The sequence below is a fragment of the Corvus hawaiiensis genome, chromosome 4 (genome assembly GCF_020740725.1).
Source record: "Corvus hawaiiensis isolate bCorHaw1 chromosome 4, bCorHaw1.pri.cur, whole genome shotgun sequence".
Taxonomy (NCBI): Eukaryota; Metazoa; Chordata; class Aves; order Passeriformes; family Corvidae; genus Corvus; species Corvus hawaiiensis.
In genome coordinates this window covers 30,516,084-30,543,608 of record NC_063216.1, presented here as the reverse complement: position 1 = coordinate 30,543,608, position 27,525 = coordinate 30,516,084, and the positions used below count along the sequence as shown (strand labels likewise).

Below are 27,525 nucleotides of genomic sequence, written 5' to 3'. Positions count from 1 at the left end.
CAGCATATGTTGGTGCGCAGTGCTGTCCGCTCAGAGCCCAGCTTATCACTCCCTTCCCAGGATGAGCAGGCCCTTGGATAACATTTGGATTTTACAGGAGGCCATGCAGGATCAGAGCACCAGTGGCAAGGTGATGGGGTGGGACTGTGGGGCTGTGAAACCAGCAGGGATTTGCACGCGCACCAGACACAGCTGGGATGTGTGGGCTTAAGTGTGCCCTGGTCAAAGCAGGAACATTGGTGATGCAAGTGGAAGTACCTGTGTGGGGACAGGGGCATCGTTCTGCAGAGCCAGAAGCAAGGGGAGCCCCGGGATCACGCTGGGGGCAGGTCGTACCGGTGGGACCTTGTCTCTCCCCTGCCTTTGCCCACCGCTGGCCTTGGCAGAGCCCATGGGGAGGCCGATCGTGCTCGGCAGAGAAGAAAGGGAGCAAATGCTTCCCGCGGTGGAGCACGAGCTGGCATCTGAGCAGCCTCACCTCTGCCCCACTGGCTCTCACCGGCCCTTCCTGGCTGCTTGCCGCCTCGCTCCAGCTGCCGGCCCCGGGGGCGCCGCTGGCAGGCCCCGCATCCCCTGCCCGGGAGCAGGGAGCAGAGGGGTGGGCTGCTGAGAGGACCAGCTCCCTCGGGCCCCTGATCCAACCCCAGCAGAGCAGCGGGCTGCTCCCCGGCTCCCCGTGTCAAGCGCGTGTTTAAGCTTGTGCTAGTCTCCTGGACACCTTCCCGGTGAGTTTTCCAGAGAATGACTACAGATGAAATGCAATTAGACACAGATGGAGGGGGGATGGGGGAGGGGTGGGAGATGAGCCGAGTTTGAAAATGGGGGGAGGGGAACGATTAATTGCGAGGCCGTGAGGCAGGACCGGCATGTGCGGGAGAGATGAGTGCGAGGATCAGAGGTCCCCGCTGGGAAACGCTCGCTGGGCTGGGGCCGGGAGCCTGAGGAGGTCTCTGTGCTCTCAGCTGCTGCTGCCGCCGCTGTTGTGGTTGTTGGAGAGCCAGAGGGAAGCAGCAGGCGTGTCTCAGGGATGATTAATCATGTATGGCAGCAGTGAGGAAGGAGGACGCGGTGCGCACACGGAGACCAGCACCTCCCCTGCCCCTGCGCGCCTTTGGCTCGCTGACAGCGATCTCTTCTGCTCGGAAAACCAGCCCCAGAGGAGGGCAGCCGGGGAGGGGGGGGACGGGGGGACGACTGAGTTTCGCCCGAGCCAAGAGACCGCTCCTTACCCGCCCCATTCTCCGGGAACTTTCAGACTTGAGAAACTTAAATCTCCTGAGTCTGGAGAAGAATGAAAAAAATGTGAAAGGAGGGAGTTGAACTAGTCCAGGTGGGAGGAGAGGGAGACCTGACTGAAGGTTTAATTAGGGAGGAGCATGGAAAAAATAAAAGTAGGTTTGGCAACAGCAGGCTGCAAGTGCTTCCCAGTTGGAGAGGTGGGGACGGGGCACAGCCCAGTCTAGATTGTTGCAGGTCTCTCTTTGCCTCAGGACTTGTCAGCCTCCTCTCCCTCCACGCCCCGGCAATACCTGAAGGGAAAAAAACCCAAAACCAAATGAAAACATAATTTGGCTTTCTTTTGGGGAAAATGCTTGGGAAGAAGTTTGGTTTTAAATCTCCAGGATTTGACTTTTATTGCTGTGAAGAAAAGCTTAAGAAATAGAAACCTGCCTTTTTTTTCTATGTGTGTGTATATGTGACTTTTTGCAAGGTCAGAGCCCCACACAAGGTGAGAACCAGAAGGTGAGAATATCAAAAACTTCCAAAGAAGGAGACATGGCTAAACCAGGATCACTGACAAGCCTGCAATATTTTACCAGGCTCCCCAGTCTAATGGCCATTACTTGCAGTGGTCTGCACACACATCTTCTTCTTTTAATTTCTCCTCCAACTAGCAGAAAGTGTGCCCTTTTCTCTGCATCCCTCATCAAAGATAAGGCAGTATTCTTCCCACTATAATTTACAGTCCCTTTAACCTCAAAGACTCCCCTTTCACAGTCTGTAACAGTTCTTTTTGAGAGCTTTGCACTGAAGGAAGGTGTTTGATTGTATTTTCCTACCCCTATTTCCCTCTGCTCAAGATTTGCTCAGACACCTTTAACTACAGTGCTGTCTTCTGTCACTGAGATGGGATCACTGCACTAATTTTTGTAAGGCTGCTTGGACTCATTACCTTTATGTTTGCTCCTGCAAGATTGCTAGGGAGTGTTATTTAATGCTTATAAACAGCTCCACATTTTTCACATGCCACTTTCTCATGCAATGCAGAGCTGTGGCTGGAATCTGGAATGTACTAATTTCTTTATTTTCCTCCTTTTTTTCTTTTAATTGTTCTAAATGTAGCTAGGTAGTATTTCACAAAGCTACATATCATCACAAAATAAGAGAGGAGTAGGGCATAGATTGTTCAGAGGTGGGACTGAAATGGGTCTCTCCAGAGAGAGTTAAGTTTGTTATGAAATGTGTGCTGCAGAGCTATGGAAAGCTAGGCTACTGCTGGGGAGATTGGAGGTACCTTTGTAGGGTTGTTTTGGGATCCCTGGATTAAAAATAAAAAAAAAACCAATGTAGTTTTCCAAGCAGAATCGAAACACATTGGTGGCATCAGAAGCTGACAAAACAGAGAGCTGGAATAAATACTTAATGCTCCTCCCTGTGAGACCTCTGCTCACAGCCAGTAGTCATGGAAAACAGGACAAAACAGATGTGGATGCCCGAGCAAGTGAATAGTGCTGCCTTACTCGTTGCTGTTGCGAAGTGAGATGTTTTCCTCTCCTCACCAATTTGCCGAGCTTCCTTTGTGGTTTTGGTGGCCTGGGACAGAAGTTGCTGGAAGCAGCTGGCATGTTGCACCCGCACCAGACCAGCAGGTCTGATTTTGGGATCTGGCCAGAGCTCCTTTGCTGAGGACGTGTGGAGGGATGTCTCTGCCTTGCCTGAAGGGCCCATCTACTTGTTTTGAACGGATGGATTGACAACAGGTAGAAGAGGAGGAGGGTGTCCACATGCTTGAGGCTGGTACAACATAGCTCCATTCGGAGCTCTTCCTGAAACGGCTTTCTCTAAGGGTGAGCAGCAAAGGGGGGGCAGCTGGTGGTCTGTGGCGCCTTCTTCATCCACCAAGGGGCTGAAGGGAGTGAGGGTCATGCTAAGGCTTACCCCCACAGTATATGTAGTTTAAGAGAGAGGAGGAAAACCAGGGATGAAAGGATGCAAACCAGGGACAAGAAGATATAATTTGCTCACTCAGCTGGCAGATGGGCAGCAAGAAGAATGTGTTGCTAATTAATGTGAACTATTGATCACATTTGGACAGAGGTGATGCTGTGGAGGGGAATAGTGTCCACCTTTGTGCTATTGGACCATCCAGGGGTTATTTAGTCCTTTTCCAGTTCGGGGATCATTTTGGTGAGCCCTCCAGCTTTGTGTTGCCTTGTGGCAGCAGTGCTGGTGGCAGTGGTGGGGTCCTTGGCCCCCTGGGGACTGCAGCTTGGGAGAGTGGGGGTGGGCAGGACTCCCCCATCTCAGTTGGCACCTTGGGGGCCACCTGGTCCCCTCCCCTGCCAAGGGATGCTTTCTGACTGTGTAAGGGGAGCTTTTGGAGGAGCCAGGGGCTGGCTGCCAGGCTTCCTTTAATTCCCCCAGCTGGCAAACAGGAGGCCTGTGTCGGTTGCCGGGGCAATGGCGGGAAGCTGTGTTAGTTTAATGAAGCATTGGGAAGGCTGCTGTTTATTTCAGGGGAGCGGGGGCTCTCTCATCTGCCAGGATGCTCTGCCGGGATGGAGGGGTGGCTGCCAAAGGACTCCTAGGCCACGACTGCCATGCTCTTGCCCTTGACTGCTGCCCTCAGCCATTCCCAGGGTGCAGAGGCCAGCGATGGGGCTATCCCTCAGCACAGCATCTCCGCCTCCTCCCTTTCCACCTGAGCCCAGCATTTTCAGTGCCATGCTATCAAACTTGTCCTCTTCCAAAAGCGCCTGCTGTTTGCCAGGGAAGACCCCCTAGCCCCACTCGTGTGTTGAGAACCCAGTCCTCGCCTTAGGCAGAGTGCCTCCCTCCCTGGATATCCCTTCCCTTTCATTGCCCGCCTGGGGTACAGTGGTTACCTGATGGGGGTGTCGAACTTACTCCTTTATTTAAGCAAAAGAAGACTTGAAGCATCAATGTCTTCATAGTAAAGGTGACCTACAAAGGAGGGAGGAGAAGAATGAAGAGGGGGGAAGGGGGAAAGCGCCTTGCGTTATGCCCCTTTTCCAGTGTCTCTTTTTGATTTAAAAGGGACCTAATGGGGGGCTTGGGCTTTTTTATCCTTCTTTGCTTCTTTTCTTCCCAGCGTGCTATTTCAAATACAAAAGGATTTCTGGTCTTGTTTAACCTCTAGGGGGGAGGGGGGATTCGATGCACAACTTGAGCACTAATAGGCTTATGACTATTCAGATAAAACTTCATTAACCGAGTATTTAAAAAAATAAGCCTTATTCAGACCTGTTAAAAATCAAGAGAGTGTAAGTGGGTGTGAACAAACAAATACTAGGTGGAGAGGTTGTCTGAAATTTCAGTAAGTCATGTCCATTTAATAAAAGGCTAAGAAAAAGCCTCAGGCCACAGACCGATGAATTTTCACACCAAAAAAAGGCAAAATAAGGCTATTGTCCTGCAAAGAAAAAAAAAAAAGGCTTTTTCATATGTGAAAAGAGAGATGTATTTGGTAAAGATATATGAACAGAAATGCACCTGATTATTTTTTTTCCCCCCTTTCTCCCCTCCCCCCTTTTTTTCTGGTTCTCATTTAAAATAGCATATAAACAAATGCTGTCCTGGATGATGCTTCCTCAGCTGGTGTAGCAGAGCATCCCCATGTCCTGCTGGAGCAGCTTTCCACACCAGCCCTTGCAGGACCAAGTCCCCCTCTCCCCAAGCACAGTGGCACATTACGTGTGCCTGTGCCCGTGCCCAGGGTGGCAGTGTCCCGCGGGGGTTTGCAGGTTGCCTGTGCCAGCCTTGCCATGCGGATGGAGCACAAGGAGCCGTCTCTCAGCTGAAGCCCACATCAGCCCAAACTCTCCGACGCCCTGTTGCTAGCCCGCCTCTCTGGCCCGTTTCTCCCTGTATGTGCAAGTCTCGTGCCCTGTGGATGGCTGGTAATTAAAAAACCGTGGAGGGGGATATTACTGAGTTAACAGTAGTTATTTGTCAGGCTGCTGGAGGGGGGGGAGAGAGATCTATCCCCAGGGAAAGCTGCACTGACGAGGGGTGGGGGGGAGCAGGAGGGAGGAGGAAGTGGGGGCGAGATTGGCAGGTGACTGCCAGCTCCGAGGAGATGACAGCGGCAGCAGCTCCGCCAGTCCCATTTGAACGCTGCACTGCAGGTACTGGGTTAATGGGTGGGAAGTGGTGAAGAAGAATATCAGGGTGGGTGGCTGGAGGGGAGGGTGTTGGCGTGGGGGAGTTGATTTCTGTTGAATGCCAAGATAGAGATGACACTCTATATACATGTAATCATTAGACTTCATTCCCAAGAATATTTTCCTTCGAATAATTTTTTTAAATGCAGAGAAAGCTTTCCCCAAACCTGACAGTATTCTACCTACAATCACTTTCCCCGTGCCAAATACTACCATGCTCTACAAAAATGGTCTGAAATGCTGTACTATTTTTGACCATTTAATTTGGTTTATTTGTAGTGAAATTTTAATTTTTAAGGTGCTAGGAATAGGCTCCTCAGTTCCACATCATCTCCATGTAGCAAGGCCTTTTTACTGAATGCGAGACTGCATTACAATCTAAACCTCACAATTTTCTTGTTTGATGACACTGACTATCCAACTAGAAAATTCATGTATCCTCCTTTTGCAGGACTGGCAGGTTAGACCTAGACTGAAGTCCTGATTGACATCTGCAGACAGCATTATTGCTCATGCTCACTCTCTCTCACTCTCTTTCCCCTGTGCTCATGCTCACTTTTCCCCCCTCTATTCCCTTTCAGAGGGCAAAACATCTGTTTGTGAAGGGCTGAGGACACATGCTGCACAGGGAGATAAAAGCAAAGAGCCCTCATCCAATGTAAGAGTTCACAGATCTGCAATTCAGGGGGCTGGCGACAGGGTTTGACAAGGGTTGAAATCCTTCTGTCTTTCTCCCTTCTCATATATTTGAGTTTGAAAAACAAAACCAACCAGGGTTATCTCAGATGTGCAATAGTGAGGATTTAGATGTCAGCTTCACTATCAGCTTCATTCTTTGTGCGCAAAAGAGAGAAAGAGGATCACAGATTTGCACCTAAGCTACACAGAGAGATGCCAGTGCCTTGGTTTATCACAGTGGAGAAAACCCATGCCTCTCCCTGCCCACTCCAGCAGTTAAGCCCCAAGGGCCTTACACAGACAGTGCCTCAGTTGGAATCCTGTCCTTTCCCTCCCTGCAGGCAGAAACCAACTTTAAGGAGTTGGCTGAGAGTTCAAGGCATACATGTATGATTGTAGACCTGCACGGTACAGATAGCAAGGAGAAGAAGCTTCAAAAATGTTCCTATCCTTTTCTCTCCCAGCAACAACAGCCGCCCCTGTAAAATGTTTAGCCATAAAAATGTGCCTTTTCTTTTTGACCTGCCATGATTGTGGAGAGCGCCACCACCTATGCCTGTGCACCTGTGGTGTTACAGATTTTAGTCCAGAGACTAAGTAGAGTGTTCTAAACTGTGAAAACACCTGATAGGCTGGTCTAAACATCCAGTTTAACCTATGACTCACTGGTTCGCTTATCAGAAACACCTGCAACAAAAGGGGCAAACCCCTTTTGATTTTCCAGCATTGACATAAGTACGCTGATTTACATTACACGGAGATACATATTTTGATTGCTTGACAAAGAAAAATCATGCCCATGACAGCTTCTTGTCAAGCAAGTAATCCTACTGAATGGAAGCATGACCAGCACCATCCATTTTTGAGGTCTCTTCTGTGTGGTAATTTCCAGAGTCCTGGTATGGCCAGTTTTAGGAACTGGGTTTTAATCTGGCGACTACCTGCAGCCTTTGGTGAACAGCACTGGAAGCATTGGGCATTTAGCAGCTTTGAAAATTACATCATAGGCATCTTAAATATACTTCTCAAGTGTGCATTGGTTTTAGAGCTTAGCAGCTGGCCTTTTGGCCATATATATAGATCACACACACACACAGACTTGCTTACCAGGAATGGCAGTTAGTTGAATGCAAAGAAAAATTATATGTTTCTGTCCTGCCTTCATCTTCCCCTTTTCTGTTTTCTGTGTGGAAGGAGGATCTTGGGGATGCCTTGAGCTGGACCATGAACCCCCTGGCCTGTCAGTTTTGCTGGGGGTAGAAGGGACTTGCTGTGTAAAGTGCTACCTGCTCTTTGGATGCTTGCACTACAACCTGCTATATTTTCACTGTTAGTAGTGTGTGGCAGCAAGAGTTTCAGATGCACAAAACCTTGCTTGGGGGTAAGGGGGGCTGGGGGAAGACACCAGCAGGAGACACAAACGAAACTGCTAGTTCAGAGCTCACAATTAACAGGACTGAGATTTTGAGCAAGTCTCAGGGTAGTGGGAACGGGTAACACAAAGCCAGCACTGGGAGCTCATTTTAATTTCAACCATCTTGTGCGTGTGTAGTTGGCTGTCTTTGTTTAAAGAACTTGGCCTTCAGGTAGATTTTATTTGGACGGCTTGCTTATCCAAAGAACATTAATGACTTTCCTTGAGGAGTTCCAGCCAGTACCTTTGCACCCTGGTTCTCCTCCAGCCCTGTTTTCTCTTTTCCATAATCTCCCAGTGCCCGGCAGCAAGCCTTTAGGGTACATGCGCAAGCGAAAGGAGCTCGAGTTGGGGAATTAATATTCCTGGAACATAACACCAGCAGCATGCACACGCTGAGGAGAATATTAGAGCTATTAGCGGTGGGAGTTTGGAGTGCATGCAATATCTAGATGGAGAATTCAGTGTGATTAATCTGCCTCTAAGCAGCAGCCTCCGGGCTCTGGGAATTCTGTGGCACGTTTGAAATCAGAACTTTTTTTAATTACCTTTCCGCATCAACAAAACAATTGCAGTTGTGTGAAAATAAGCCCATTCAGTCCCTGCCCTGTCTCTGTTCTTTTTTTTTCCTTTTTGGATGAGGCATGCTACCGGAGCCCTGAGTATTCACGGTCCCGGCAGCTCTGACAGCGTTTTGCACAAGTGCAGAGGGACTTAACCTGGGAGGCTTGGCCTGCCTCCAAGTAAGGTAATTGCATCGTGGGCCAAGCTGGAGCAAGCCCATGCTAGTCTGTGTGTATGTGTTGGATTCCTTGCTCTTTCCCCCTTCTTTATTCCTCTTCCCAACAAATGCCTGTGCCTCCCTTTCTCCCCCATTCACCTCCTCACCTTGCATCCTGGCATGTTGGCAGCCATGTTGCCTCCCCACCACAGGCAGTTTGAGAGAGATTCCCCGAGAGAGAAGGAGTGGGACAAACATGGAGGTTTTCTCTCATGCAGTCAGCAGGGTGGAAAAAAATAGATAAAAAATTGAAAGGAGTCAATATAAAAATGGCAGTAAAGTTGTGGCCAAACAAGGAGCAAGACTTGCTGAAGGATATGAGATTGGATGGGGACCTCCCTGCTTGCAATTCATACCTTTTCCCTCCCTCTCACAAGCAGAGGCAGGAGAGTTTATTCCATCCATTGCAGCCTGGTTTATTGCTGTACTGGCACGGAGACACCATAAAACAACAGGGGAAATCTTCCCTAATGCTGTGGCTCTGCCAGGGCTGGGATGATGCCCCAAGGCACTGGGATTCAGAGTCGATGAGAGAACAGAAGCTTCGGCCATGGAGGAACTCTCACCTGGAAGACCATCTTCTGGATGCCTGGATTTTGTGCTGGAAGCACATAGAGCTGCTGGGGTACAAAAGTTTCCAACAACTGTCTTGGGTTTCCGGTGCTGGTGCCAGCCCTCTGGGGCACCTCAGGCACTCGTGGGGTGCTCCCACCATCCAGCAGCAGTGAGATGGGAATGTACTTGCCAGCTGGTTCATGGCAGGGATCTGGATTGCTTCCTCCTCGCTTCTCGCTCGCTCCACATACAGATTTCCCTCCTGCCGCACTGGCAGGTTGCGGAAAGGGCAGGCTACGATGGTAGTGCTGTTTTCTCCTCCCTTCCAGGTCGACACGGCGATGGGAATTGCTTTGTAGGTCTTGATGAGGGCAGGGATGGAGGTTTGAGAGAGGAGTGGACACACTGTGAGGATCACAAGCTGTCTTCCTTTTGGCTCTGCAGTTCCAATAACTTCATAAATATAATGTCTGCAATTAGCGCAGTTTAATTTTAAATTTTTTTTTTTTTTTTTTTTTTTTTTAATTTCACTTGGCTGTGGCTGTGCCCTTGACTTATTCCGCTGAATTCCTGGCCTTCAGGCACGATAAGCGGAGTGTAAGTGTTTGAGCTGTCTTGCTTCAAAAGGTGAAAAAAAAAATTCATTTTAAACACAAATAACAGATTTTTTTTTTTGGAGCTTATTTACTGACATGTTTGAGGTTGTGTTAAATTTTGAGGAATTTATGTTAAAAAAAAGCATCAGCTGAATAAACAAAAAAAGCCCCAAATCTTACAACTTTCCAGGTCACATTAAGCCAATAGCTACTTAATAAGCCTTTTTTTTCTTCTAGGCTTCATTTCAGAAATGACTACAGAAGTCTTGTATCATCAGCTTTTGCTCCCAGAGCAACATCTGAGCATTGCCTTGTATTGGGAGTACATCAAAGTCTCCTGGCCTTTCTTTCATCTACCCCAGTCTGTCTTCCCCTCCCCAGGGCACCTAAAACCTAAAAATACACTAGGGAATCAAAAACTTCCTTCTTTTCCCTATTGCCTTGCTTGGGCCTTACATATAACTCTGTTACCTTTACTCTGACCACTTTTACTCGAATTGTATTATAGTAGTGGTTTCGGATCCTCAGGTGTGGGGAAAAAACCCCAAGTGCCCACTGATTAACCTTACCTTTGCCCAGCCCACAGCTCCCAGACCTCTGCCATGGAGTTTTGTTCATTCTGTGTGGCCCTGCTTGCCTGGTGGCTCTCAGTGCTGCCTTCCCTGTGTGTCTCAGGCACAGCCCACAGCATCTGCCTGTTTCCATCCTTACCCTGCAATCCTCCTCCTGCCGTGCCCCCCCAGAACCTCTCCTGTGGCCACTGCCACCCCTTGATTTTCACCCCAGCACCTCATCCTGTTCCAGTCCCGGCAGGTCCAGAGGGGCCATGGCAGGTGGATCTGTCCCAGAAGGGCTGCTGGTGCCTGTGCTGCGCTGGAGGATGGCGCCTGGACTGGCACTCGCTGTCTGTCCTGACCAGGCCACTTTTAAAAGGTATTTCCACCGTGGTCACAAAGTTTATTTGTGAAGAAAAACCACAAAAAAAACCCAAAAAACCCACAACAAAAAAGGGAGTATGATTTATAAAAAAAAAAAAAGCCATTTTCTTGGCCAGCCATTTCCTGAGTTCCCTTTGTTACTACTGCAGATATGTGTTTGAATAAGAGCCTTTTCCCCTCCCCTCTCCTATTCCTCCCTGTTCTACCCTGCAGTGAAGTCACAATCCGGCGTTTGTGGGCTCTGTGTGATGTCAGAGACTCGGTCTTGTGACTTCACCGGCGGGCTCAAGCAGAAGGTGCAGACGGGGCTGAGAGAAGAGAAAAAAAGCCCCCTCCTCTTCCCTCCCCCCCCCCCCTCCACCCTCTCGGTTTATAAAACCAGTAGCTGAGATAAATCGGAAGGGGGTGGGGAGAAGCAGCAGGGAAAGCTGAGAAAGATGCCAGAAAGGTACAGTAAATGGGCTTTATCTCTCTCTCCCTCTCCCTGAAAGTTGAGAGTGGAAAATTGCCCTGCAGAGGCCAGCTCTCGCCGACCACGCGCGGCGGCGGCGGTGGCGGCCGTGTGTCTGCGGCGCCCTGTGCGTGTCACCCGCCCCCGCGACGCCGCTGTGCCCACCCGGGGTGCCTGCGGCGGGGTGGGGGGCTGGGGGCGGGCGGTGAGGGCTGGGGGCGGCGGGGGCAGCCGGAGCCCGGCGTGGCTGGGCACGGGGAGCCGCTCGCCTTGTCCCTTTTCAAAGGCCCCAGCTGTTGGCTGCTCGCTGCAGTCTGGCTCCTGCGAGACCGACATAAATGGGTTATGGGGTTTATGCATATACGGGGGGGGGGGGGGGGGGGTTGGCTCCCCCCCTTTTCTTCCCCCTGTATCTCTCGTTGATGATTTTTAATTTTTTTTTAAATTTTGTTTTGGTTTTGGATGTGTTTTTTTTTTTTCTTGCTTTGCAGGCTCAGAGTAGCACGGGGGTGGATGGGGAGGGGGCCTGCCATTCCCCCGTGATATGTGGGTACATCATGAGGGAGAGGGGCAAGGCCTCAGGGTCACATTCTCAAGGGCTGTGAGATACGATTTCTTCTTTAATATCTTCATGGGGGGGGGGTTGGTGACTGTTGTTGTTTTTTTAACTGACAGCTGCACAATAGCAATGTGGGTGCACCAGCAAAGAGCAGCCTAAAAAAAATTAAAAAAAAAAAAAAGGGGAGGAGGAAAACGGCGGGGTGGGGGGGGGGAGGTGGGGGGTTAGCTTGCCCCTCCCTTCTTTGGTAATTTTTTTTTTTCCTGTGTCCAATTTACTGTTCACTTGAGATTTTGGACAAAGACGGGGGCAGTGGGTGGGCTGCTTTGAGTTTTGTGATATAATATGACTGGAGCAACAGAGTAAAGCACAGACAATTAAGGACCAGCGCGAGGGCTTTGCTCATTCAGTCTGTTGAGGAAGCCGTCATTTTGTGTTAGTGTGCGTGTCTGGAGGAGGAAGGATAGTGGAGAGTGACAGTGGAAGGATGCCTAATGTTGTGGTGTATTTGTACTTGCTAAATGCCTGCTACAGGAAAGGAGGGCTTCAAAAGAAAGGGATGAGTGAAAGGGGGTCCTTCTGAATTTGCCCTTTGGTGAAGCCACTTTGGACTGGATTCTCACTGCTGGGAATGTGATGTTTTGTTGCCTCCATTAAAGGGGAGGGCTGAGAAACAAGAAGGGCATGCAGGTGTCAGGCAGGCTCCTTGCTGCCATGGCTCTGCCTACGCATCTCACCCTGATCACCCCGATGACCGGTGGCTTCTCTGCTGCTCTGGTTCGTGAAGCTCCTGAGAAAAGCACCGTGTCCTGACTGTCTTCAGGGCCAGGCTTCTCTCCGCTCCCAGGTCACTTGGGTCCTGCTGCTGCACTTCACTGCTAAAGACCCAGAGCACATCCTGCTTTTGTAGTTATTTATTTCTTTATTTCAACTACTGGACCCTGGCTGTCCTCTGCCAATATGTTTCAAGGCTGATGAATAGCACCCCCTGCAGTTACAGAGCTGATCTTTTGTAGCACAGATGTATAATTAATTGTGCAGCACTTTTGCAGTCTGAACAGGCAAGTGGATTCTTGGAAGACACCCATGTACTGCCGCCTGCTTCTCAGAGCCCCAGATCCACGGCCCTTAGGGAAGGGACCTGTTGGCCACAGCTTAAGAGCCTCTGTCCTACTGGAGTGATGTGAAACAGGATTTGAATCCAGGTCTTTGGTGTAAAAGCCAAAAAAGCCACAAACAACCCCAAACCCAAAGCACTGCTGCACCGCAGGACTCCTCTGCCTCTGCTCCAACATGAAACAACTTTTAGGCTTTTTTGCATCTCTGTTCCATCACAATGGTGATGTTTAGGGATTTTTTTTCCTTCTTTTTTCTCTCAGAGGGAAAGTAAGGATTTGTAAGTTTGTAAAGCACTTTGAAGATAAAAACCGTTGTCTGTGCAGAGTACTGTCTGTTGGCTTGTCTGAGTCACTACCTGGGTTGCCTGGGAAGTGAAGCCTAGAATCACCCCACAGCCCCCTTGGAGGATTAAGTCAAAAGAACCATTGAGGCATCCTCCTTTGGACCTCTGGCCCTAGGGACAGCAGAAGTGGTGGTGACCAAGTGGGACCAGACACTGCGTGTGAGTCTGGGAGGTGGGGGGCAATGAGTGAATGCACCCTGTGAAACTGAGGGCAGAGGACATGGGGGATGTGATTTAGCTAAGACTAGGTACAGAAGAGATTCTAAGCCTCATTATTTTGTCTGGGTATGGCAGGATTGTCCCTTATGGGGCTTTCCTCAGTTCTTTATCTACACCTGCTTTTAAAAGAGCAGAAAACAGTGGAGAAAACCCTTTCCTTTGATTTTTCTTCAGCTGGGGACATCCATTGCCCAGGATTGTAACTGTAGGTGTTCAGGTGGGGGGAGGTGTACATCACTTCAGCCCCATGCTAGGATATAAAAGGATTAAATCTCTTTCCTAAGGAAAGTGGAAGGTCCCCAGGTGTCTTCTCTCAGGCTCAGAGATTGCAGTGGGAGAAGGAAGCAGGATCCAGCTGGGTAAGAGACCTCATCAAGAGGATAAAAGCATTTAGGGTAAAGGACAGTCCATCTTCCTGAGTAGGGGAAGTAATCACTGAGGATGTGCAAGGGTCTCTCAAAAAGCCCTAGGCAGGCAATGTGTGTATCAGAAAAGAATTTCCAGGCAGTGGGGAAGGGGAACGAGCTGCAAGCGTTAATTAGTTCCCATCCCACCCCCACCAGCCCGTTTCTGTTAAGATATTCCCTTTCTTATAACCACAACTGCTTTTCTCTTGTCTTTTTTTTTTTTTCAACTAAACTTGTGTTCCAATGAAGAGGACTGTTAAGGAAACCCCCTACTTATCACCTGAGGCTAGCTGCTGACTTACTGTTTCTCGAGATGAGATAATGCTAGCTGATTATAAATAGGGGGACTACCCTTTTTCATCAATATTGAGCGTAAGCTGACACCATGATCTTTAGCCTGTGGAATGAATCGCACTGTAAGAGTTGTTGCTTTCGGAGAAGAGTGTTCATTTTTTTTCTCACATTATGCTCCCTGCTGTGAAGAGGCTTGGCCCTCATGAGGGGATCCTTGAGCTGTGGACAGGTACCCCAGGGAATGTGAAATTCCACCCCGGTTAAATGCTTTCTCTCCACCAACGTAACCAGTGTCTCATCATTAAACCTGGGTTCAGCCAGGGTTGTCAGGGGATGACCTTGAGCACTGCAGCCCCCCTCTGCCCAATGCTGCTGTTCTCATTGAAACTGTCAGGGTTGGGATAGCTCGTTTTCTTATTTGGAAGTTGGAGCTATTTCCTGAACTTGCTAAAACCAGTGGAGACTTACTGAGTCGGTAGGTCGACATGAACTGGGCTTGCTGAGGTATCTGTTCTTGCTTCTGCTGTCCTAAGAAGTGCTGACCTTATTTTCAGAGCCCTGATGGAACTGACAGTATTTTGTTTAGGTCTAATTACTCACAGCACATTTACAGAAGTTAAATGGGAGACCTTCACTCCTAATCATCTCTCAGGACAAATGTGAGTGCCAGCAGGATTCCCATCTGCAGAAGATAATAATTTCAAGAGGAATGATGAAAGCCACGATATGTAAGCAGAGTTTTTGTTAGTTTGAACCTGAACTTAAGTAGGCAACTGGAAGAGTCCCTCATATCTTGAAACAAAACCAAGTTACTTAAGATTTTACTACATGGCTTGGACTCTCTAAGGATAGATTTGTTGAGCCTTTACAAAATTGAAGGCTGATTTTCTTAACTGAGGACAGTTGTGTCTTTGTGTCTGTTACCTAACAGCTTTTAAAGCATTTTCATCACTTGGGTTAGGTAATGTGAATGAAAATACGCTACTTTTCCCCATCCCCAGATGTGTCAGTAGTGTTCATAAATAGTGGAAAATGTTGCATTCAAAGTTGTAAGTTCTGTATGTTCTCATGTGCCCTATCCTGATTTGGATTTGAGCGCAACTTTAAAGTAATGCAGGGCACTAAAATAAGACATTAATATCTTTTGAAATGTAGAATTAGAGTGTTTGAGCACTGGATAAAATTTAATGAGTGGCAAGATACAAAGTAATTAAAGTGGTTGTGTTTGAAGTAGTTTTTTTCCCCCTCATGTTTTGTTAGCAAGAGGAGATATATAAGTAAACTGTGGAGGAACTTAAAAAATATTTTTAATAAACCAATCTCTCAGATGAATCAGGACCAGAGAACATCACTATATGTAACAAAAAAGAGGCACAGAAGTTGATTTCTATGGCAAGAAGTTAATGAGATTTCATGCAATGTCTATCTCTAGTGGACCCTTAGGTTTCTACTACCCAATACAAGTACAGACTTCTTACCAGATGAATATGGAAGACTCTATTGGTTTTGGTCCAGTCTGATGCTTTCTGCTTTGGCCTCTTGCTGCTGCAAGCTCTTCTTCAATGCTGTTTCATGTGCTTGGAATTCTGGAGCGCAATAGCAACAAGGTGACTGGAAGAACTAACGCTGTTCCTTCAGGGACCTTTTTTTTCCTCTCCTGTTGGCACAGCTGAGATTCAACAGCTACTGCATACATCAGGGAGGAAGCCAACAGGGAGCAAAGTAAGAATCAAAACCTTAGTTGCCTCTAAAATTTGGAACTATATGTCATGGGGATTTAAGCTTGTTAAGCCCAGAAATTCCCACTTCCCCGCAGGCAGAAAAAGCCACCCCAGCAAATGAAACCTCTGTAAAGGGCTAGCAGAAGTAAGAGAGAGAAAAAAAATCCCTTTCTGTAAAACATGTCCAGGCAAGGCAGAGTTGATTTTATGTAAGATCATTTAAAAAGACAAGTTCTAATATTTGAATTTCTACTTTTATTTAGATATGCTTAGCAATTCAGATAATGAAGATTTATTGATGGTCTTTTCTACCTTGTTGGAGACAGTCTTGCTGGAGAATCTTATTTGTATGGCTTTCTGTTTTAATTTCCACCTTTATTACTCTGGGCATCTGCATGGAAATGTGATTGGCTTTTCCTCAAAAGTTCAGCTTCTGTTGTTTCTCGCTTTTTCTGCTGGACTCAGATTCTTTTGTCTGCAGCATCACAATCACTTTCACAGCAACTAATTCTATTCTGCCAGAAGCAGCTTTTTGGCAGGAAGCAAAAGGAAGAAGCAAAAGAAGCAGAGGAGGTCTTAAGGTACAAAGATCTTATTTTCATGAATCAGCTCTTTGTAACGGGAAGATGAAAAGGCAGAAGTGTTGCAGTGTTTTAATTTTTTCTACGGCTATGATTCACGCTACCTACCTTCGGCTGCTTTATCATTTTCCTTCCTTTGAGATGCTCCAAAGTCTTTCAATCCAGTTGTTGTTCTGTTGCTGGAAGGGGTGTAGGACTTAACACTATGGCTTATGGAAACACTCCCAGTGTCTGGAGGAGAACAGCTTCCAAGTGATGCACCCAAGACCTGACGATCAGTATGCTGAGAATCTGTGCTTGTCCAAAATATTTTCCAGCAAGCACAGATCCTTTGGTAACCTCCAGGGGAAAAGTTAAATATCAGCGAATTAATGAGAGCCCTCCCTGTCTTTGCTGCAGTTCCTTGGGAGACGTCTGATACGGCTTCTCCCTTGTGTAGGGTCAGATGTAACATGTTTTATCTGAACTTAAGTGTAAAAGAAATAGGAGGAAGGTATGGGAAATCCTGGGGCTAGGTAGGAAGAGAGGTAGGAAATATTAATGAATGCAGCCATGCTGATGTCTTTCTTGGAGAAACAGGTGAGCTGCCCTTGCTTTACACTCGCTTAAAGATGTAGGTGTCCCACCGTGAATATAAGTTTCAGTCCCCAGTTGCGTGACCTGTAGGTGCCCAATCTTGCTGTCATGTTTTGTATTATCTATCTTCAAGGTAGTCACTAATGCCCATTCCCATAGCATCTAAGAGCCTCTAGATGAAAGCTGTAAAAGTGCAGTGGTGAGCCTGTGCATGACATGAAATTGTGTAACAGGGGAAAAGATTAGGATAAGGGTAATACTTTGAGGGGACGGGTGCCATGTCTGTGAGAAATCTGCATGCCTGACTCTGTGGAGGCTTCACCTTCCTAGTGCTGTATCAGCAATGAAACCTTTTGTAAAGAAGAAACCTCTCAGAGGACCCCACCAGCTGCATTCAGAAATCATGTTTCCTCTAATGAACACTGGGGTGCTTGGAGCCTTTCCAGCATATGTTACCTGCAGATTTGTTCTTGATCCCCCATCCTGCATCACTTACTGCCCTCCCCCCTTCCAGGCAGAGGGAGCTCAGAGGGTGTGTGAAGATGAGAGGTGGTTGAGGTCAGGAATGGTGTCATCCTTTTGTTCCCCCTCCACGCTGCTAATGTATGCTTCTGGAGAGCCACATGAACTGAGTAATTACTGAATTACGGCTAGATCAGAAGTGGTGACCTCAAAGACAGAAGGAGACTCTCCATCTCCATTTGTCAGTCCTCTTGGGGTCAGAAGGACCTTTTTTCACTGGGATCTGTGAGAGAGGGGAAAGGGATGTGCAAGGTAAGCCTTACATTAAGGCATAACAGGGAAAAACATTTGCTTTAGCCATTGCAGAGTTCATGTGCAGTAAGAGGCAGCATTGCTTGCATGTGTGTAATGACAGCAGCACTGGTGGGAGCAGTGGCACTCACCTTGGAGGGCTACTCAGGGGGCTGTATTCTGCTCAGAATCTCCCATCCATCGTAGAGGAGGGTGCCAAGTCTTGAGGCCATTTTCCTGCCTTATTTGTGCCTCTATCGTCAAAAGCATTTTGATTAGGAGATGGCAGGGAGGATTTCAGGGAGGAAATGGGGAGGATTTGGAAAGTTTCTGTTGTGGTAGTACCATAGTGGCTCTGTACAATTATGACTGAGCTGATTTTTTTGCACTAAAAGCAAAGACTTCAATCTTTATTATGGCTGTGGTGTAGCATATCTGTTGAATTTATAGCTCTTACTCTTAGATGATGGAATGTATTTGCTGGAAATTTACATTCAAACCTGTTTAGTTTGTTGTGTTGATTGTAAAATTGATCCTCTATGTTTTTTGGGGGTTTTTTTGTTCATAACCATTTTTGGCCTTAAATCCCTGGGTTTTTTTTCTTCTTTTCAGAATTGAAGGGTAAGAGCGTATAGATGCAACTGATGACTTTACCCTGAAGTAGAAAGGCTTGCATGAGTGTTAGATTCCCACCCTGATTGTGTGTATGGGATTGTAGCCCTAGTAGCATGATGGGGTTACTGTCTTCATTAGTCCTAGAAATGTTTTATTTATAACAATTTTTTTTGTGTAACTGATGGTGGTCAAGTAGGTAGATGTCACTGAATTGCCACGTCAGAAGGTTGAATTTCTTTCTTCTGGACAGAAAATGAAATGTTCAGTGGCAAAGGAAAACTTGGTGATGTGAACAAGGTGTACTAATGAGAGTGTTTTTTCATCCGGAGTCTGCAGACGGCCAAAAATTAGTTTCTGGGAGAATTGAATTATCCATTAAGCTCGGTGGGGTTGTACATTGAAGCCTGATATATCACTTGGAAAGCTGCAAACGATACGGCATCTCTACTTGCATGATATTTAACTAATACAGTTTTGATAACTTTGTTTACATTCTGCACTTATATTGACCTCGTGTATTACCAGTGATGCCTACTGTAATGCAACAGCTGACGATGGTGTGACAATTGCCTGTATTTATAGCATGAGCTCTTTTAAAACTTCAGTTCATCCTTTAAAACCAGCCATATAGTTTTCAAACTTTAAAATATTTTAAAAAGCAACTCCTGTTCTATTTGCCTTGTAACACCTATAAAGTGGTCGTAACAGAGATGGGAAATGCTGCTCTGCAGCAGACTAGAGATCCAGATATTTAACTCTGTGAATTCACTTACTTTTGGTCCTTTGAGAAATGTTTGACTTGTGAATGGTTGCTGTCCTTGTATTTTTATAGCGCCTGTTTGAGCATTTTACAAAACTTTTGCTATTTATGCTGCAACTTCATTTTAGACATTAGGTAAAAAATACCTTGATATAACAAGCTTATCTAGATAAGCTGTGCTCTTATGTATTTATATATACCAAAGGGTTTTACCTTAAGGTAAGTTTAACTTAAGTTAGAGTGCTCTAAGCACTCCTACCTTATAAACCTACATAAAGGATTGACCTCAATTGATGCTGCACTTCAAAATCAGAAAACAGATAATGGAAAATCAAATTATAAAAACCTTATCAAGTTCCCCCACCCCATTACAGCTTTTATCACAGTCCCGGATCCCCGGGGGAATGCTGCTCTAACCAAGCTCTTAGCATGCCGTGGCAGTCAACAAGATTAAGGCTGTTTCTGACTAGAGCAACCTCGCGGTTTGTCACGGTGAATGTGCTGTCAGAGCCTCTTCTCCAGGCGAAGGAAGCGATGACCTCCACCCACCTCCTGTGAGCAGCACCGTGGCTGAAACACCACCTGTGAATGGGCAGCCAGTGCCGAGGAGAGCAGGCAATAAGGCAGCGCCTGTGTGCTCCAGCTGCAATTTCCAGGGAGCTGATGCGGAGCGCATCACGGTATTCTCATCTGAAGGAGATAAGGCATAGATCACAGCAGTAGACTTGCGTCAGAAAGGAGCCAGTGCCTCTCAAGTCCCAAGACAAGTGAGCAGAGGAGCAGGCAAGTCTTTCCTGGATGCTCCAGGTGCACAGTTTCCTGACCAGCAGCTGGGGAGTCCCTAACACCCACAAATTGTTAACTTGAAAGACAAATGGTAGAAGCGCATGTAATTGTTGTCTGCTCTGGTTGTTTTCCTCAGACTACTGGCATCATTTTAGTCTTATCTAGATGGAATTTCAGCCAGCCTCCAAATTATTTTTGACAGATAATGCACGGTATGAGATGTGGTGGTTTGTATTTATTTTTCATAAAAAGCAAGTCACCTGTGGAGGAGCCATCACTGAAGTTGTCAACTGGCTGTGCTTACAACACAGTCCTTCTCAGCAGTTCATTGCCTTTTGGATGAGCTCTGAGCAGAGGCCTTCTTTTGGAATACAGCTTGCTGAGGATCTGTGAAACAAAGCTTGGGAAACAGGGCAGTTATTGAAAGTGTCATATCTGCTCAGTAAAGTTCCTGGCAAAGCAAGTTTTAAATGATGCTTGAGCTTTCTCTGCCCAGCACTTAAGAGCTTTGCAGACTGCCAGCCCTACTGCGTTTTCACGTGAAGTGTTCTGAGTGGCAGATGGAGGAAACTGTAATGTCATATAGAGCTTCCTTTGCTGGCATACGGGCTTAAATGAAGGTGGTGATGATTTGACAGGCACTGCATGCCTGCTCTACAGCTGCCCCCTGCACCAGTCTCCTTGCCCTCTCGCTCTCAAACCCAAAAACTAGTGAATAATCTGAAAAAAGCTTAATTGTCTCTGCAGCACAGAAGTGCAACTAGACACACCGGACTCCCAAATGCGAGGCCAGTGGGGACTCGGAGAGCTGGCAGTGCCACTTCTGAGGGCCCGAGCGGCTCTGGGCTGGCGGGCAGGCGGGCTGCGGGGGCAGGAGATCCCGGGCATGGCCGGTGCTGATCCCGCCGGGCGGGGGCTGCGGGGGCAGGAGAGCGCGGGCACCGCCGCCTCCATGTTGTTTCCTGAGCTCCCCGCGCCTCCGCTGAGGCACCTCCGATTCGGGGCCCGCCCAGCCCCGGCCTACGGCCCGACTGCCGTCTCGAGGTGTGCTCCAGAGCTCCGGCCGGTGGAGGGGCATCCCGGCCCTGTCAGGGCTCGGTCGTCGGTGTCCGCACCTTGCCTGGCGGGGAGGCCGGGCGGGGACAAGTAGCCAAACGGAGCAAAGCCGGTTCTTAAAATGTCTTGGGTGGGGGGGGGAGGGGGGGGGGGGGGACGGGTGGAGAGGGGCGGTATTGATTTTCAAGGAGAGGGAAATGTGAGCTGCCCCGGTGCCTCCCCGGAGGGGCGGAGGGAGGCCCGGCGCCCCTCCGGGGGTCCCGGTGCCCCCCTCAGGGGCGGGGTTGTGTGGCACGCGCAGCGGGCGCGCCTCACCCACGTGCTCCGAGAGCGCGGGATGGAGCGGGCGTGGGGGGGGGGGGGGGGGGGGGGATGTGCGGCGCGCGGCTCCTTTAAGCGGGCGCGTGGTGGTGGGAGGGGCGGTGGCTCCCTCACGCGCCCCCACCCCGTCCGCGTGCGCGCGTGCGGAGGCACGTCCCTGCACACGGGGGCGCGCGCGCACGCGCCGCTCCCCCTCCCCTCCATCCATCCATCCCTCGCCCGGCCGGGACCCGCCGCCTCGCGCCGCCGTTCCCGCTGGCGCGCGCGCTGGCTCCACTACCGCCCGCCGCCATTGGCTGCCGGGGGTCAGGTGACCCCGTGTTATTTCCTCTGTGTGTGTGTGTGTGAGGTGTGAGTGAGGGGAGGAGGATGGAACCGGACGCCCCCGCGCCCCCGCCCGCCCCCCGGCCCCGCCGCCCCCGCTGCTGAGCCGCCCCCGCCCCGCCCGCCGCGGCGGAGGGCGCCGGGCACGGCGGCGGGGGGGGGGGGGGGGGGGGGGGGTGGAGGGAGGTCGGTTTCAGGTAAGGGGCGGTTGCGCTCGCCCGGGCTCTGTCGGTGTGTGTGGGAGGCCTGGGGAGGGAGTGCGAGCTCTTGGCGGGGGAAGCCGAGGTCGCCTGGACGTGTGGGAGGGGATGTGAGGGTCTCATCCGTGAGTTGGAGGGCGGGCGCTGGGTATGAGGAGGCCTTGTGAAAGGGCTCCTGGGAAGTTTAACCTTCTCCCCTCACCTCCCCCCCCTCTTTTTTTTTTTTCTTTAAAGAAAAAAAGTGTTTGTTTACGTGTGTTCAAAGAGGCCCTCATCCTGCGTGATGGGGGTGCCCACCTGTTTTCCCGTCCCGGAAGAATTTTTTTTGCAAGAATTGTGAAGTTTTTGTAGGGATTGGTGTTCTCGTTGAAGATATAAACGACTAAAATTGTTGGAGAAGATGGATGCACCCTGTGCTCAAATTGTAGTAGGTGGACGGGCTGTGCTGGGAATACTTGAGGTTTGTAGTGCCTTTCTGCTTTTTGGAGGCTCAGCGTAGCCTTTGCTTGTCTGCAGAGATAATCAGGATATAATGTGTTTGGGCTGCTGTGAGGATCAGTTTGTCTTTTGTTCATGGTGCTTACCTTGCTGGAAGTTGTGTTTAGGGCTGCAGTTGGAAGTTATTTTTTTCCTGCCTTGAGGGAAGGAATAAGAGAAAGTTATGTAACATAAGTGTTCTAACCTATGTATCAGAACTGCCTAATGGTATTGGGGCTCTGTTATTAACCTGAAAATAAGAGCACATTTGTGTGTGAATCAACAAGTGATTGTCTCTGTAGGTAGATTTGGCAGCACCAGAATCCTTTATTTCTTGTGTATACTGTCTTTTCGTTCATTAAAAGGGCAGGCAGTTTGATTAAATTGCAGCATTGTTTTCTGTACCGTTCAAACTTTTTAAAGTCCTCCTTTGAAAACAAATGAAAAATAAGAGGTACAACTGTGAGGGGATTGAGTTTCAGAGCTTTCTGTGTTTAGGTTAGCATTTTGAAAGCTATTCATGTCTGTGTCACTTGTTGCCATCTGTTGCTGTATGCATGGGTAATTCTTTGGACAGTATGATTTTTAGCATGCTTCCTGACCAATAGATGTGCATGGAGCTGTTGGATCACCTCTACTCAGATTTTTAGAACAGTAAAGTGACTGGATGATGGAGATGCAGCAGCTTCTGGGTTAGGTTTGTAGCGCATTGGCTGAACTCAATTCAAGAAGAGCTGATTTCTTTTACACATTTTCTAGACTTCTTTTTTTTGTCAGATAAGCTTGTTTTTTGAGGCTTATCGATATGTATTACATAACCAAGTGCATTTGGTTAAGTGTATGTGATAAGTAATTTATAGTACTGTTATTTGAGTTTTCATTTGGCTGAAATGCTTTTGGTTTGTTAAATTTTTTTTCCTTAAATCCACATCTTTAAATAGGGTTCCATGATAGTTCACTTTGAGTTGTTTGAAACTGTATTATTTAATCTTAATCTTAGGTTCCATTGGCATTTAAAAAGTCAGTTGCATTAGTATACTGCAGAGAGAATTCCTATTAAAAGAAGGGAAAAGATATTTATTAGCTCAGTCATCCGTCTCTTAAACTTTGTTAATGCTATGAGGAGAGGAAGATAGTCATTCCTCATTTCTGTGAATTGGTGGTACATTAAATGCATATTGTGTATTCTGGTTAACAAGCAAGTTCCTATGCCGTTTGAGTGAAAGTATGACAACACCTTTTATATTAAAAATACTCCTTTTCTATTTTGCTCTTTTAAATCTTGTTGTTTTGGGATAGCTTTTAGATTTTATATTATTAGGTTTAAATGTCTAGGAGGAAGTTTTTGGACCTTTTTGCTGGCTTGGTATTCTTCAGACTACTTAAAGTTGGATAGCATCCTTTCTAATAGAGTTGTGTGGGTTTTGACACAGTTTGGATTTTGACCCGTAAGTCAGTTTTCAGAGGTTTTGGGATTGATGAAACATGGATTTTTGCTGAAATGTATACTTTCATATACCTTTGCAGCCTGGGGCAGGTTAATCATGGTTTTCTATAAGAAAGCAGTAGGAGCAGCTTCATTGTTAGTGACTTTGATAGGAGATCAGGAATTTTGATTTTGTTGTTGTTCGTTTTCTTTGTTATTAATGCTTCATAAAAATAATTTGAAGTGAATTTTTATTAAAGGAGTAAATCTGTTCCTATAATGCATAAATAAGTAGTGAAGGTTATTTAAATGAAAGAGAGCTTATTTGTGTCTTAGTTGTAAAGGAGACTTCTTTTTATTGCCAGAAGAAGCTTCCTTAATCTTCAGCTGAAGAAATAGGGTGTTATTAACCTGTTTGCTACATTTTAAAGGATACTCAGATTAAATTTATAGACTTAAAGCAGTATAAGGAAACACGTTCTTAGTATGGTTCTGTCTATGATGAATACATGTAAAAAGTCTGTAGGACAAAGAGTGAAATGTGTAGGATTTTGGGTTGTTTTCCCTCTCCCACTTCCTGTTGTGGAAATGTGTGTAAAGACAACCTTTTGGGCTCTTAGAACAGTGTTAAAAAGAAAATCATTTTATACTCCCTTTCTCCCTTTTTAGGCCATGTTTAACTAAACCACCCAGGAGGCACAGCAAAATGGCAGTAAGGCCGCTTTTGGAAGGGTCCCTTCGTAAGAGTTGCAGTGCACACGTCCTGTTGCTATTGCACCAGCTTGGCATGCTGCTGTCTGGAGTGAGGGCATAATATGTAATAAACTTGAATAATTTCGTGCTGCTTCCTTGGCTTCTCTATAATATGAGATAAGGGTATTTAAGAGTTTATATCTGGCTTATGCATATCTTGCCTTTTGATACTGGGTATTCCAGATTTCTTTTTGGCTGGGATAGCTTTTTAATTAAAGCATGTGTTTATTTTTTCATACCTTGTTCAGTTAGGTTTTATAGTTATGAAAGGTGTTAGAGTCATGTTTTGGGAACCTGAGTTCTTATAAGTTACAAAGATTAGTAAAGTTGTTTGGCAGTGCTGGCATCTCAGGCTTCAGAGTGTACTTTAACTGGTTGTGTGAGAATTTGTGTTACTTAATCCTGTGGTTGGCCTCTGAAATGGGAAAGATTATGGATGGCAGTTTCTGAAGAGCCAGCTGACTGATTTGTTGATGGAGACTGGACTGAGACCAACCAACTCTTCCTATTCAAAAAATTAATACTGCAGTTTGATAGCAAAAGATGGTTTTTATTGACTGCTTTTGGTGAGATCTCTTTTAAAATGACCTTTTAGTTTTTGGACTTCTAAAATCAAAAAATAAAGGCATTCTTAAGTGTTTATACTCACTTCTAGTAGCGTTGATACGCGATATAGAATTTTATTGTAAAAAAGCATTTAGTGTTACTGATAGAGAACACATAGTGTAAGCAGAGGTGTATACTTCTCTAAAATCATGCAGGAGAGGCTGTTCCTGTAGTGGGATCCTGATGTTCAATTCTGTTCCTAGCAAACTTTTCTTACATAAAAAAAAAGTAGTTTAGTTATTCTTACAACTTGGGTCCCCTTCCTGACAGTTCTTGACTAGACTTCAGTCCTGGCTGAACTGGAAAAATGGGAAGATGTCTTACAGTCATGTACAGCACTGCTGGCGCATCTGTGTCACACTGGTGTCTGGCTACGCCACTCTTTGATTGCTTCAGCTGAGCCTTTCCACTGCTTCTTGCCACTAAGGTACATATTGGTTGGTTTGGGGTCACTTGGAAAAGCCTGTGGTGTTCTTCATTATGCATGTACATGGGCTTCCTTTCATTTTAAAGAAAGAAAAGGACAAAATAAAAAGCCAGACCCAAAGACTCAAAAATCAAGGCTGACATGTAATCAAAAGTGGATTCTGTTTAGCCATGTTGGAGGAGAAGATCTGCTCTGGGTATTCTAGAGTCTGTGATTTGCTGCCTGTTTGCCTTTGAAGACAAAAAAAATGTAGAATTGCATTTTACCAACTCTTGAACTTTTTCTTGCTGCCTTCATGAACAACAGCACGAGCAGTCAAACTTCCAATTTTGGATACAACAGAGCAGTGATCTTGCCGTAAGACTTGTGCCTCTTACCTTGCAGTAAGACTCTTGCCTCTTACAGTGATTCCTGAAGAATGGAGCTAAGCAGTGGTAGCCAAAAACACAAGTATCCTCTTGTCAGCTCAGTCTGGTGACAGTGAATATGCTTGTGTTTTTCCAGTGCTTTTTGTGCTTCTCTTTTACCACGCTGTTTGTAACCTGTGATGATATTGGAAGAAGGGAAAAAGTGTTACTAGGTTCTTTGTCAGGGAGCCCTGGCTTGAGTCCCTTGAGATTTGACCTGTTCTCCATTTGGGAAGCCCATTATTTCTTGCCTGAATTGTGATGCAACAAATAACAAAAAAGCTAGGAAAATGACTTTTTTTCCCCCTACCTCTTCATTGCAAGCACGCAGCTTGCCTATGTTCATACCAATAGTGTGTATGGAATTCATTGCATGTTCTGTGCTGGAATATGATGATTTATTTTGTAATATTTTACTAGTGTGAACTCAGTCATCTAATTGCTGGTAAATTGCAAATCCTAAATAGAACCCTCTGATGAGCTCTGATAAGAGCTCAGTTCTTAGCTAGAAGTTGTATAGGGAGCTACTATGCTGGAAGCTTTAGTACAGTTTATTGGAGGTATTGTTCAGATCACTTTCCCTGTAAAATTATGTGCTGCAAAGTATCTTGTTAATAAGTTTTAACTGATCTAAAGACTTGGTATTAGCAAAGCTGACTGAATGGCTTGTGTCTATGTACGGCATCAATAATGACTGAAAAACATACCTGAAACTTATTAGCTGAAAGAAAAATATGTGCTGTCATACTTGCCAAAATAGGAATAAACCTTCATACACCATAATGAAATGTTGTTAATCAGCCTTCGATTCACTATCTGCAGTTTGCTGTTACCTTTGGTCAGATGCCTGGATGCACTTGAGTTTCCATGAAATTTGATTTGTTCAAGTGTTTTCTGGATGTTCTGGAATAGTGGGAATGCTATGTGTGATTTTTTTTAATTCATGTAAATGGTTATATGATAAATGTAGTGAATGCTGCATGATTAACATTATGTTGTCTGCTGGAAATACAAAACAGCGGGGCAGAAACAGTCTAGGAGGTTCCTGGAGTGTGTGTCCCCTGACACAAATGATGAGGGAGAAAACTAGGGAAGGCACCTGCTGGACCTGTGGTTTGTGAACAGAGAAGGACTGGTGGGTGATACGATGGTGGGAGGTCGTCCTGGACACAGTGATCGTGCAATGATAGTTTTCAGTTCTTGGGGAAGTAAGGAGGGGAGTCAGCAGAACTGCCACCGCAGACTTCTAGAGCACAGAGCCTCTGGCATGTTGAGGAGCCTGGTTGACAGAATCCCTTGGAAGGCATTCCTGAAGGGCAGAAGAGTCCAGGAAGGTGGACATTCTTCAAGAAGGAAATATTAAGAGTGCAGGAGCAGGCTGCCACCATATGCTGAAAGATGAGCCAGCAGGGAAGGAGACTGGTCTGTCTGAACAGAGAACTTTGGCTGGAGCTTAGGGAAAATTAAAAGAGACAATCTTTGAAACTAAGGGGCAGTCAACTCAGGAGGATTACAAGGATGCTGTGAGGTTACACGGAAAGAAAATTAGAAGGGCCAAAACCCAACTAGAGCTTAATCTGGCTGCTACCGTGAAAGGCAATAAAAATGTTTCTGTAACATGCATTAGCAACAGAAGGAGGGTCAAGGAGAATCCTTTATTGGATATGTGGGGGAAACCAAGTGACAAATGATGAGGGAAAGGTTGAGACACTTAATGCTTTTTTTGCCTCAGTCTTTAATAGTAAAACCAGTTATTCTCTGGGTATCCAGTCCCCAGAGCTGGAAGACAAGGATGGGGAGAAGAATGAAGCTCCTGTAATCCAAGGGAAAATGTTCAGGGATTTGCTAGACCACTTAGACACACCCAGGTCAGTGGCAATAGATAGGATCCACTCAAGGGTACTGATGGAGTTGGCAGAAGTGCTCACTGAACCGCTTTCCGTCAGCAGTCTTGGCTAGCTGGGGAGGTCCCAGATG

At 46.8% G+C, this 27,525-nt stretch overlaps 1 protein-coding gene across 4 annotated transcripts in view; it reads left to right on the top strand.

The window, feature by feature from the left end:
• TCF20 (transcription factor 20) overlaps window positions 1-27,525 on the top strand; it is a 132,203-nt gene that overhangs the window by 42,945 nt on the left and 61,733 nt on the right. The window contains exon 1 of one of the 4 annotated variants that reach the window (XM_048300494.1): window positions 5,347-5,369. The exons of 2 other annotated variants lie outside the window; for them this stretch is intronic. The gene's annotated coding sequence lies outside the window, so the exon portion shown is untranslated. Of the gene's footprint in view, window positions 1-5,346; window positions 5,370-10,722; window positions 10,816-27,525 lie in introns of those variants that run through there. One more of the 4 variants, XM_048300493.1, reaches the window with a different exon arrangement.